The 12782-nt window shown below is 45.3% G+C and overlaps 1 protein-coding gene and 1 pseudogene across 9 annotated transcripts in view; both read left to right on the forward strand.

The window, feature by feature from the left end:
* ATXN1 (ataxin 1) overlaps window positions 1-12782 on the forward strand; it is a 427925-nt gene that overhangs the window by 176519 nt on the left and 238624 nt on the right. The window lies entirely within an intron of this gene.
* On the forward strand, window positions 4388-5724 carry LOC121020411 (peptidyl-prolyl cis-trans isomerase A-like; annotated as a pseudogene).

Genomic DNA, 12782 nt, shown 5'->3' on the forward strand with positions numbered 1-12782 from the left:
TAAAAAGCAAAGGTTTGTCAACCCAGAAATAATCAGATCATTAGATAATAGGACCTCAGATCTCTCAAAAGGGAGGTTCCGGGGGATAAAGGAAGCAGGTGTTAAAGGAACGTGGGCATTTTAATTTAACCAGAAAAGAGAGACCTTTAAAAAGAAATATAGGAGCGACGCGATGATGCTTTGTGGGTTCAAGGCCTGTGTCGGGCTCCACGCTGCTGGTGTGGAGCCTGCTTGGGATTCTTGCTCTCTCCTCTCTCTGCTCCTTACCCACTCGTGCTTTCTGTCTCTCAAAATAAATAAACGTTATAAAAAATTAAAAAAAGAAAAAGAAAAATAGGACTTAAAGGATTAGTTTCATTTCGAAACAAATACAGTCTTTAGGCAATGAGCAGAGTATATAAAAATGGAACCAATGAATTCAAGGACAATTAAATAAAATTCATGCCTTGGGAAAAAAAAAAGGTTTTGCATCAGAAATTCTGGTTTTGAAATTCAGTTGTGCAACTTATTAACTCTGTGACCACAGGGAAATCAATTAAAATCAAAGGGATTTTTTTTTTTTTTTTTTTTTTTTTTTTTTTGGTAATCTACGAAATGGAGATAATTGTATCTAACGGGGTATGGTCAAGATCAAGTGAGGTGGTGCATAGAAAATGTTTTGTGAAAAAAAAAAAAAAAAGAGAAAATGTTTTGTGAACTCTGAAGCCCTCCCCGTGCTATGACAGTAAATGTTCTCTGTGCTGACAGTGTGGAGAAGGCTCTGGGGGCCTGATCCCCTGGGAGAATAACCCTCGAGAGCCAGTCACGGACAGGCAGATTTTATTGTGTAAAAATTTAAATATATTCATGAATTATATTTTCTGCTCCTCATTTTTCTGGCCCAGAAATTCTTCTGTGTCTATGGGATTTTTCCAAGAATTTTCCAGTGAGTTCCGTAAGAGAGCCATCCACTCTCCACTGAGCTTTTCCACCGCGTGATTGTACAGTAAATGTTTTCTCTGAGGAAACCTCGAATGACAGAGTAAAGAGAAAGAATTCTGGGCACCTGGGTGGCCCAGTCAGTTGAGCGTCCGACTTTGGCTCAGGTCGTGATCTCACCATTTGTGAGTTCGAGCCCCGCGTCGGGCTCTGTGCTGACAGCTCAGAGTCTGGAGGCTGCTTCCGATTCCGTGTCTCCCTCTCTCTCTGTCCTCCCCCACTCATACTCTGTCTCTCTCTCAAAAATAAATGAAGGTTACAAAAAAAAATTAAAAAAAAAAAAAGTCCCCATTGTGGGAGGTCCAGGTAGAGATGGGAATGGGGTCGGTGGGCTAACTACAAGAGGAAGATAAGTAGGACGCTGAAGGACGAAGGCTCGAAACGGAGAAGGTTAGGCTGGGTAAATCCCTGCAGAGTGTGGGCTGACGTGCCGAACTTTCCTTTATGCCGCCAGCAGCCCATCTGTCTTCATTGGTTTCTGTGTCTTCATCACAGACTCCATGAAGTGTCTACTTAGCTTTCCTTTTCTTTTTCTTTTTTTCTTTTTTTTTTTTTTTTTTTTTTTTTTAGCTTTTTATCTTAATCCCCTCCCAAAGGTAACAGAAGGAAGACCACTGGACCTGGATGCTGTTTGTGTGTGACATGCGTGGCAGGCAGGGGAGCAAGCTCGATTCCTGAGTGGATGTGAGCGCAGGGATCCGTCTGTATGCATCTGAGCGTATTTGTGTGTGCATCCGTGAATATGCGTGCATTTGTGGGGATAGCCACAGACACAACACACGTGCGCCTCTGTTCTGTACATCCTAACACGGAGAGGACACGTTGACGATAATGAGAAAGGGTGATAGGAAACCGTGAAAGTAAAATGCCTTCCGGCAGCCTTTACTGTTGCAAGCCAAGTGCACGATGCAACTAACATTGGGTGTGCGGGGAGAGTCTTTGCCTGTTCATCATTTAGAACGATAGTAGGAGTCACATATTAACAGGTTTAAGTGTCAGTAAGTGTCGAAAGATACAAATTCTCTATTGTTGGCAGCTCTTGGAATACCGGCCGGGTATTTTCTTATTGTAGCCCTGCTGGCTTGGAGTTCAAAATGCTTTGGATGAAGAATGTTACAGAGTGTGCTCTCTGCGGCAGAAAACGTGCCCTGATTGTTTGTTTATTATTCCCGAGGACATTTGCAGGTCTGAACTATCACACGCAGAAAAGAAGCGCTTTGTTCGGGAAATACAGGAGGAGCGGCACGAGAAAATCGAATTAAGTAAAGAAACTTCGGGAGCCCATCTTTGATCGATGGTGCTTCTTACGTATTCTTCATGATTCCCTGTGAAGCCATAAAAACTATGAAATTGGATTTGGAAACTGGATTAAGACAAATGGCTCCTCAGACTTTTTTACTTTAGCTCTTTCCAATTTTCCTAGGAAAGCACATAGTCGCTATATAAAGAGTCTGTGTTTACTACATTAAATCTTCCTAAAAAGCGTGCCCTCGAGGCTTGATTTTAAGAATTAGTCTAGAAGATGCAGGGGCAGCCTACACCTGCTAACTGTGTTACAGTATTTGTCTTTAGATATTTTATGTGCACGCTTGCTTTTATAGAGTGAGCAGAATACTGCTTTTCTTTTTCTTTTTTTCTTTTTTTTAATGCTTATTTTTGAGAGAGAGCGAGCATGCGAGCTAGTGAGCCGGGGGGGTGGGGGGTGGGAAGAGAGAGAGGGAGACACAGAAGCAGAAGCTGGCTCCAGGCTCTGAGCTGTCACCACAGAGCCCGACGCGGGGCTCGAACTCACGAACTGTGAGATCGTGACCCGAGCTGAGGTCGGATGTTTAACTGACTGAGCCACCCAGGCACGCCCCTTGAATACTGTTTTTTTTTTTAAAGTTTTTTCTGCCTGTCTCTCACTGTAGACTTCTTTCTCCAGGTAGTTTACCATATTCCCATTTGAGCTATTGCTTTACTCCTCCAAATACTTTTTATCAGGGACTTGTAGGTGTTTCACACGAGTCTCTGTTCACTAGACTGTAAACCGCTTGAGAGAAGAAATTGTTTTATTTGTTGTAGCTCTAGCACAGAAGGCAAGGCCCTGAACATTACTTGTCGAATGAATGAATGAATCAGCCACTCAATCAGTCAGTCACTGAATCTGACACCTACTGTGTACCTAGCATTGTCTTAGACCCGAGGGAATGTGTAAGAAGTATAAGACATGGCCAAATCTGCTCTGATGTCATATAAAAATCTGGCTGAGGGTTAGGACAGCCTGAGTGAGGAAATCATATTGGATTACAACCCCAAAGAAGAACCCATGAGTCCACAGTGATAGCAATAAATAATTGAATGAATAAATAAATGAGGCAAAAGAATTCTCCTTACAAAAGAATTCAAGTTAATAAATACATACATGAGAGGCATCATTAGAACTCCTCGCAGTAAATGCCACAGGAAAGTTCCATGGATGGATGCTAGGATTGGTGGGCAAAAGATTAAGCAGAAACGGGATACTTGTAGCATTTTAAAGTATCTCCCTCCAAAACATTTAGTAATTACAAAAAGGAATAGGTCTCTCTACCTGGAGAATCCTCACAGACACGCCTCCACTGAGCGATCAGGGTTAGCATTACCAGGAAACCATATTTGACATTGTATGCCCCTTCACAGGAAATGCTGAGAAGGCCCCCCCGCCTCAGGCGACTGCTGTGCTGTTCTTCCCAGTCATGTGTAACCCCACTCTCCTCAAGAGAAAATATCCAACCCAGTCGAAGGACATTCTAGAAAACAGCTGACGAGTACTCTCCGGAAGTGTCATGGTCTTAACGCTAAGGAAGGGTTGAGGAGCTGTACAGGTGAAAGGAGACCCAAGAGACAGGATGTGTCCATGTCGTGTGAAAGCCTAGATTGGTTCCTGAGACACAAAAAGGACATGAGTGGAAAACTGGTGACATCGTCATAAATTCTGTGATTTGGTTGATAGTGTTGACCACGTTTAATATCCTCTGATTATGTAAGACTTGAACATACAGGAACGCCTAGTGTTAGGGACAAGGCAAGTGTGTACTATTTTTGCAACTGTCTATAAATCTAAATTTATCTTTGTGAAAATCTAGCTGAGGACACAACACCAATCCGCAAGAAGCAATTGCGGAACAATAGGTGACCACGTGCAACCGAGAATCCGTGGGGGGGGAGGGGGGGCACGTGAGGGTCATTGAGCGCTGAGAAGAAGGGGGCATGGCTGGGGGCACAGGGGTCAGGACAGGTTTCATAGGAGAAGCGCCTTGAGAGGAGGTGTAGAGACGACGGGGGGAGGGGGGACACACAGGGATGGGTCCAGGAGCAGGGAGAGTAGGGACACAGGCTCGAGGGAGGGACGCAGGCGACCTGGGTGGGGTAGGTGGAGAGGCTGGCCGAGGGATGTGGGTGTCATCCTGCTGGAGAGCAGCAGGAAAGAAAGCTGGGCCCCTGTGGGGAGGACAGAGCAGAGGGTCATGAAGATGTGGCAGACGGGGAGGTGACACAGAGTTCCAAGTTCTTGCTCCAGAAAGTGCCGCCATGAGACAGTACACATGGGAAACCGGTGACAGGGCATCCAGGTGGCTGGGATTTGGGAAAGAGGAGGCCAGGTGAGTCAGGAGTTAGAAATAGGTAATGAGACCTTGCAGATGACGACGCCCTGGAGCCGCCACCCAGAGATGGTCAACTCCACTGTAGTTTCCACCATCGCCATGGCTGGGGAGCCTATGGGCGGCGTCTCCTTCGAGCTGTTTGTAGACAAAGCAAGGGGAGAAAGGATTTGGGTATAAAGGTTCCTGCCTTCACAGGATTATTCTGGGATTTACGTGCCGGGGAGGTGACGTCACACGCCATAATGGCACTGGCAGCAAATCCGCCTCTGGGGAGGAACTTGATGATGAGAATCTCATGCCGAAGCACACGGGTCCTGGCATCTCGTCCGCGGCAAATGCTGGACCCAACACAAACGGTTCCCAGTTTTTCATGTGCGCTGCCAAGACTGAGTGGTTGGATGGTAAGCGTGTGGTCTTTGGCAAGGTGAGGGAGGGCAGGAATCTTGTGGAAGGCTGTGGAAGGCTTTGGGTCCAGGGACGGCAAGACCAGCAAGAAGGTCACCATTGCTGACGGAGCAGATCTAAAAAGTCTAACTTGTGTTTTATCTTAACCACCCGACCGTTTCTTCTGCGGCTCAGGAGAGCACCCCCTCACGCCCACCTGCTCGAAATATCCTGTAATCTTTGTGCTCTCGTGCATATAGTTCAGCAGGTTTCGTGTTTTTTCCTTACTCCCCTCCACATCTAGCTGGATTGCAGAGTTAAGTGTATGACAATGAAGTGAAAAAATAGCAACAAAGAAATACGTCGTGAGAAGCCATTCGTCCGAGGCCTGGAGTGGGAGGGGTGGGGAATCAGAAGAGGAGCAGGCATCGTATCTAAAAGCATGTCAAGAGGTAGACTCCTAGAACGTCGTGATGGGTGGATGTGGGGCACGAGGAGGGAGAAGTCACAAAGATGATTCCCGGGTCAAGCTCACAGGACAGGTGCCGCTGGTGTCCGTAATTGAAATAATTCATTCAGCAGATATTTCAGTGCCTACGTTGAGGCATTCTGTATTCTAGGTAAAGGAGGATGAAGAAGAGTGTAAATGCGATGTTGCCCTATGAAACACAAGCAGGAAAGCCCATGGCTTGAGCTGGACTGAATGACTTCACAGATGACCGGCTCAGACCCACATATGGTGGTGGGGGCGGCGGGGGGGGGGGGGCGGGGGTCGTCTCTGTCCTCCAGTTCAAAAGAAGGGAGGGGATTGCTGTCTTCCTAGCAGCAGCCGTGAACTGCGTTAGGATATTTTTCCAGTTGGCGCTTTTCTGTGCTTAATAAAGATGTCAAGCCTACTGTTCAGACTCTACTCACCAAAAAACTCTCTCTAGTAAATCACCATTCTACTTAGGAAAAGCTCACACGTACTCTTTTAACTCTGCCAAGATAGAGATCCCTGGGTCCCAGCGGTCCCAAATACGAAAGCTAAAATACCGTAAAAGCACGATGAACTTGACGGAAGAAAAAATGGAAAGTTAAGTTTGTGTCTGAAGTTTCGAGCTCCTGCTTTTCAGGCACTATGTCTTGGGGACTTGTTTTATATACTGGTGCCCATTGAGCAGACCCTTAATTAAAGTTCTCCTGGACGGGTTTGGCTATGTCATTCTTCTCTTGGGCTTGTCCCTTCTCCGTGTTTCTTAGGATGGGGTTTCTGTATCCTTTATTCCTTTGCGTTCATCAGAGACTTCACAAATTTCCACCCATACCTCAAAAATGACTATACAAAAATGTCCATTGCTCTCACAGTTGACCTTTCAGTTATGTTTCTTAAAAACTGAGCACTGACCCCCCTTTTTGGTATCTATCAGTGATCAGGTTAAATAGACATTTTACTGAGAATAGGAAACTAAAGAGAAAGTTAACCCCTTTTACGGTTAACTGTAAATGGAGGTCACTTGTATCCTGGCAAGCGTGGAATTGAGGTGGTTCTGATTCGGGTCCAGAACGAAGCATCCTGTGCCACCTTTGCAGCACGTTAACTTAAGCTGCAGGTATCTTCTGAATGGCGAGAATGCTCCGTGAAATGTGAATGGCCTACGCTGTATTTAAGACATGGTTTAAATGGCAATGTGTCTCTTCATACGAATAGACATCTTGTGTGTAATGTAAGAAGGAGTTCGTCTTTTATAGAGTCGACCCTGGTAGTGGCAGAGCACTCTGCGAGGTGACCATGAGGTCCCCTCTGTGGGCCCGTTGTGGAAGCCTATACGTGCAAACTAGGAGGGTAAAGGACCTTTTTTATGTTCCTTGTGTCGACTTCAGTATTGTTTTCATCGGGAACATAGTTCTAAATTGTAATTGCAGTTCTAAATTGAATTGCGTTAAATTGTAATGGTTCTATAGGAAGGTTCCATGTACAGGTGCTTACCCTGCCCCATGAGTCTTTCCACAGCGCCATATAATACAGGCCAGTCTGCACTACCCCCTTCTCAGAGCGCCTGGTGCAATTGAGTAGAGTGCATTTCCTACGGTGGGGGTCCAGTTGTCCTTTGGTGGCAGAAGTGGGAGTCATATGCTGAGCTCAGGGAACCATTCCGGACTTATTCTCGAAAGTTGTGAGGCGAAGGCAGACAGAACCTCAGCCCGGTGACCCCGCAGCAGAGCCTCTTAGGCATTGAGAAACTTACCGGGCTATCCTTTGTCACAGAGTTTTTAGGCGCGTGTTATGCAGATTAGTTCTTTTGTTTATTTATTTAAAAAAAATTTTTTTTTAACGTTTATTTATTTTTGAGACAGAGAGAGACTCTCTTATTTTTTAGGGCGCCCCACGGGAAGCACGGGAAGCACGTGGTCATGTAATCTAGTTTTAGGAATGAACAAAATCTGTTTAAGGTTAGATCTGAATTTAGAGTTTGTGCCGTCCCCTGTGGCATTGAATGATGAAATAAGGGGGAGACTTGACAGAGCAAGAGGTGGGTGTGGATACACATCCCTTCCTTTCTTCACTGTCTCCACTATTATCTCCCCTTTCGCATGAAAGTAACTTAAATGAATGAGAATGAAGCGAGCAAGCTGTTTTAACAACTTTCAAGTGCTGTCACTTGTGTGAATTTTGTCATGACAACAACATGATCCTGGTTTTCTTGCCCAGTACACGTGCTTTTGCGACCCTAACCTACTCATGAAATCTGCAAATAATGGGAAAAAGACTTCCTAGGAAAGAGAAAAATGGCTGATAAAAAAAAAAAAAAAAAATCCCGCTCTTGGCCCTGTGGGTGAGGCCCTGAGATGCCCAGAGTCTGGTTGGCTGAGCAGGGCACTTAAAGTAGGGTTAATGATGTAACTAGTTTACTTACCCAGTTCCCCAAGTAGATTCGATGGAAGGAGAGGGGTTTCTCATGTTTTAAATATATCAACCACAGTGAAGGAAGTAGAAAACTGGAAGCATTAAAACAGCTCAGCAGTGTGGGGCCATTCATTTTAGAGAGACACCATCTGCGTAGATTTTTCAGGGTAGGTCGACATAAAGGACCTTTTCCTGAGATGCAGCAAAGCAGAGAGGACACGGAGAGCAAGAATGTGGCATTCCAACACCCCAGCTTGTCAGAGTTCACTTCCAGTGTTCACAGGTGGGGGTGGAGACCTCCGCCTGGCGATGATCCCCAGACCCAGGGTCTTTCCATCTTATGGCTCAGCCGTTCCCTAAGGTCAGTGGGAGACCAGAAGGTTCCTCTGCAGCCTGTTTGACCAGCAGCTGTGGGGGAAGTGAGGCAGTGAAAGATCTCGCTGGAGGCTTGTTACGATCTCTTTTATGTTCCCTTGGCCAGATTTAGTCAGGTGGGCACACCTAACCGCGGGGAATGCCGGGAAATGCCACCCTAAATGCTTTGGGAGGTCAGGGAAGTGTGTGGAACACTAACCAGCCTCTGCCACAGCTGGGTACCTTCTGGAGCCTGATGTCAGCCTTTACATCCGGTCCAGCCGTGCCCTGGGGGCATACCTGCATTGAGTACCGGGTATTTCCAGGACACCCCACCCCTGTCCTGGGAAAATCGGGGGCCTGCTGAGTCGGTGTGTCAGGACCCTTTTTTTTTACATATTTTTTGAATGTTTACTTATTTTTGAGGAAGAGAGAGAGACAGGGTGCGAGGGGGGAGGGACAGAGAGAGAGGGAGACACAGAATCGGAAGCAGGCTCCAGGCAATGAGCTGTCAGCACAGAGCCCCACACGGGGCTCGAACTCGTGAACCATGTGTGAGATCATGACCTGAGCCCACGTTTCATGGACGCTTAACCCACCGAGCCACGCAGGTGCCCCAGGACCCTCTATCCTTCACACCGTCTTCCTCTGAACACACATTCCCTGATGTCATCTTGAGTGGCGGAGGGAAGGGGGGCGGAAAGAGCAAGTAATCACGAGTGGCCCCACATGGAGAGACGAGGAAGCTTCTAAACACGGCCACTAGAGGATGGCATCTTCACCACCATCCTGGGCTTTATCTGCGCCGATTGGTGAGGAAACCGCTTCTACCGAAGTTCTTCGAACTGCACCATCTGGGAGCCGAGTCCTATTAACATAACTAAATTCCAAAGGAATTCCTGAAATCATCTCAGTCCTTCCAAATGTCCCAGTGTCTGTGTTCTGTCCTCCAGGCTGCGTTGTAGCCCCATTCTGCTCTCCGGAGCTTGTATCTCCCACCAGACTCTGAAACAGGTGTTTACTGAACTGAACTATTGGTAAGCTTTTGATGTCACATGACAAAAAACAAGAAGGGGAGTTTGGGGAAGGGGGGTTGGGGTTAACTATATAAAATTATTTCGGGGGCGCCTGGGTGGCGCAGTCGGTTAAGCGTCCGAATTCAGCCAGGTCGCGATCTCGCGGTCCGTGAGTTTGAGCCCCGCGTCAGGCTCTGGGCTGATGGCTCAGAGCCTGGAGCCTGTTTCCGATTCTGTGTCTCCCTCTCTCTCTGCCCCTCCCCCATTCATGCTCCGTCTCTCTCTGTCCCAAAAATAAATAAAAAAAAAAATTATTTCGGTGCTCTATTACATAGGTTGAGATGAAGTATTTAGATGGGGGGTTGGGGCAAAGTTGGCGGGTGGGAGGAAGTCTATACAGAGAGGAAGGCAGGGGCACCTGGGCGGCTCAGTCAGTTAAGCGTCTGACTTCGGCTTGGGTCATGATCTCACAGTTCATGGGTTCGAGACCTACATCGGGCTCCGTGCTGACAGCTCGGAGCCTGGAGCCTGCTTCGGATGCTGTGTCTCCCTCTCTCTCTGCCCCTCCCCAGCTCACACTCTGTGTGTGTGTCTCTCTCTCTCAAAAATAAACATTAAGAGCATAAATAAATAAATAAATAAATAAATAAATAAATAAATGAGAGAGGCAGGCAGATGCCAGAAAAACTTAGGAAGTTCCAGGTCAAGAAGAAGAAATGTCCTTCTTCTCCCCGACCTGCTCTTGATTCCTGTACCTCCTGTTCCCTGCACGCCACAGGAACAGCTTGCTTGAGAGCTGTCAGTACCGAAATTTGTCTGCATCACGGGCTTAATAGCTCTTGTTTGCCTTCCTATGAAACCGAGCACTATTTATAAGCTTTGCTTCTCTGAGAAAACGAGTTTGGGGTTCCAACCAACTGACTTACAAATGAACTTTCTGTACACAGCTCATTCATAAATTGAGGACTGCTTGTGCTGGGCTGGTAACCCAGAGATAACATTTATCTGTGCTTTATCAGTACGAGCTTGTCCAGCTAACTTATGTTTACTCTTCTCTGCATTCGTTTTCATGATAGCCTTGCTCTTAAAATTTAATACTGTATGTTTGGAGAAACATTTCCTTTGGAGGTGCCTCAACTATTCTTGTGAATTGGAATGGTGATTTCATTTTATCTACCAATTTATCTTTAGTAGGATTCATGGCTGTGAAAATCTTTTGTGCAGGGAGTCTGTAAATTGTAGAAAAATTGAGAATGATTTAAAGGAAGTAGGGGAAAGAAAGAATTCTTTTCTTGTATTACCCCGGGTTGTCAGATATCTTGCAATGTAATTCCTGTGTTGGTTTGTAAAGGTTAAAGAACGCTGAAGTTTATAATTCCCTTTTGCGTATGTGTTCCACGCATACAGGGGAAAAATCTGACACATCAAAACAACATGCCTTAACGTAAAAGCAAAAGTTCTGAGCATTTTATGGTTTGTCGACACATAGACATACATAATTCGTGGATTTTTATATTTGCTTTTACAAATACCCGATGAGTCAGTTATTTGTTCATGGAGCCAATTTGCAGATTACAAACTTTGTTTATTGCAAATCTGTTTGTAGGTGTAATGCATGCACAGAGCTGTTCTTGGTGGCATCATATTGTAATGCAAAAAGGTAAAAACCCTGGTCTTAGAGATGCTCCTTCTTAGGAAGCGTACAACCCATATCCAAGTAAAGAATTCTGCTCTTAGCAGAGCAGCTGACAGAATATGATCACAGATGTTACGGATGCTGTTCTGTTAGAAAGCAGAGATAGAATGCCTAGGACAGGGCAAGATTGTCATAGATTGTCAAGGTGATGTGCTGCTGTATTAAAAAGAATACTTTGTTCCCCCCTCACAATGCACCCCTGCAATGGTAGGAAACTGTTTCGGCTCTTAATCTGCTTTGCACTTGAGGCTCAGATTCCGATACTGGTGTAGTTAAAATTTAGTGACTAGCAGTCATGTTTAATGGTCTTCCCCTTCTGTTTATTTTTTTTTTTAATTTTTTTTCAACATTTATTTATTTTTGGGACAGAGGGAGACAGAGCATGAACGGGGGAGGGGCAGAGAGAGAGGGAGACACAGAATCGGAAACAGACTCCAGGCTCCGAGCCATCAGCCCAGAGCCTGACGCGGGGCTCGAACTCATGGACCGCGAGATCGTGACCTGGCTGTAGTCAGACGCTTAACCGACTGCACCACCCAGGCGCCCCTTCCCCATCTGTTTAAAACTGTACTGTGGCCCTGGCTAGAAACATTTCCTCTTAGTTTCAAGTTTATGTATTCTGTTGTATCTTTGGCTGATTTTTCTTTCCTGTCAAAACTATGAGAATAATTTTGATGTCATGATCTTCCTGCCCTCTCCAGCCTGCAATCACTTTCCCCCAAATTGTCCTTGTAGATTTCAGGACACCTTTATATTAAATGATCAGTCATTGACTAATAGCTTTGAAAGGATTTTACAGAAGCTGGACTGCCAAGCTGTAGTTTAACACAAAGAAGCCCCCGTGAGCGTGAAAGAAAGCCCTTTATGAACTGTAGAGTAGTGCGGAAAAGTCAGGCATTATAATTAAATACTGTCAGGTTATTACTGAGCATTGACTGTCAAAACATGTAAAAGACAACGTATATTTTCCCATAGGTACACTGCTTATAATGTTTTGAGAGTAGCTAGAAGTTACTCCAATACTATAAGGGAGTATCTGGCAGGGAAAAGAAGGGTGAGGAATCCAGAGTTTTAAAAGGCCAACAAAAATCATTAATTAAGGGAGAACTCTTGAAGCTACCTCTTTAACACCCCACCGGAAACCTGATATCATCTGAATTTCTCCTCCTTATCCAAACAAAAGCAGAATAGGAGCTTGCACTTCTTTCTGGATGCAAAAACATGAAATGCTGAATGTTAGAAGAGAAATAATTAAGTTTAATGGATTTCTGTTTTATGACCAGCTCAAGTTTACAGCTTTCTAGATATCTGGAGAGACGCGAAAGCTTAATTGTTGTTATTCACCTTAAATCTTATATAATCTGCTCTTAATTTCCAATGTCATGAAAAATACTTTTTCTCTCTTTCTGGACACTTCGCCCCCACCCTCCTACCCCCCGCCAGCGCCCTGCCAGAGAAAAAGAGCCTGTAGTTTTCAGCAGTGATACTGCTTGGATTCATTTGTAGATGAAACATACCAAGTGGGGTGGGAACTTCTTCATGAAAATTGGGCCCAATGGGCTATGTGACAGTCACTGAACATGCTTGTCTTAGTAGAAATTTATCTTTTACAGCTGACACGCCATTGAGCAGAGTAACCTGTTATAAAACGTGGCACTTAATCATTTGTGTTGTGTCTTCAGCCCTGAACATCAAAGCTGAAACATATGAAGAGATGTTCTTGACCTTTAAAGAGACTTCATTAACCCTGTGTATTAAAATGGTTTTCAATGAAAGTCTTTGAGAAATGCTTTCGCAGTTGATTTCTGGAATGCTCGGAGAGTAAAGGCTGTTTGTGTGTG

Source organism: Herpailurus yagouaroundi, unplaced genomic scaffold, assembly GCF_014898765.1.
Source record: "Herpailurus yagouaroundi ecotype Mexico unplaced genomic scaffold, PumYag 250, whole genome shotgun sequence".
Classification (NCBI taxonomy): Eukaryota; Metazoa; Chordata; class Mammalia; order Carnivora; family Felidae; genus Herpailurus; species Herpailurus yagouaroundi.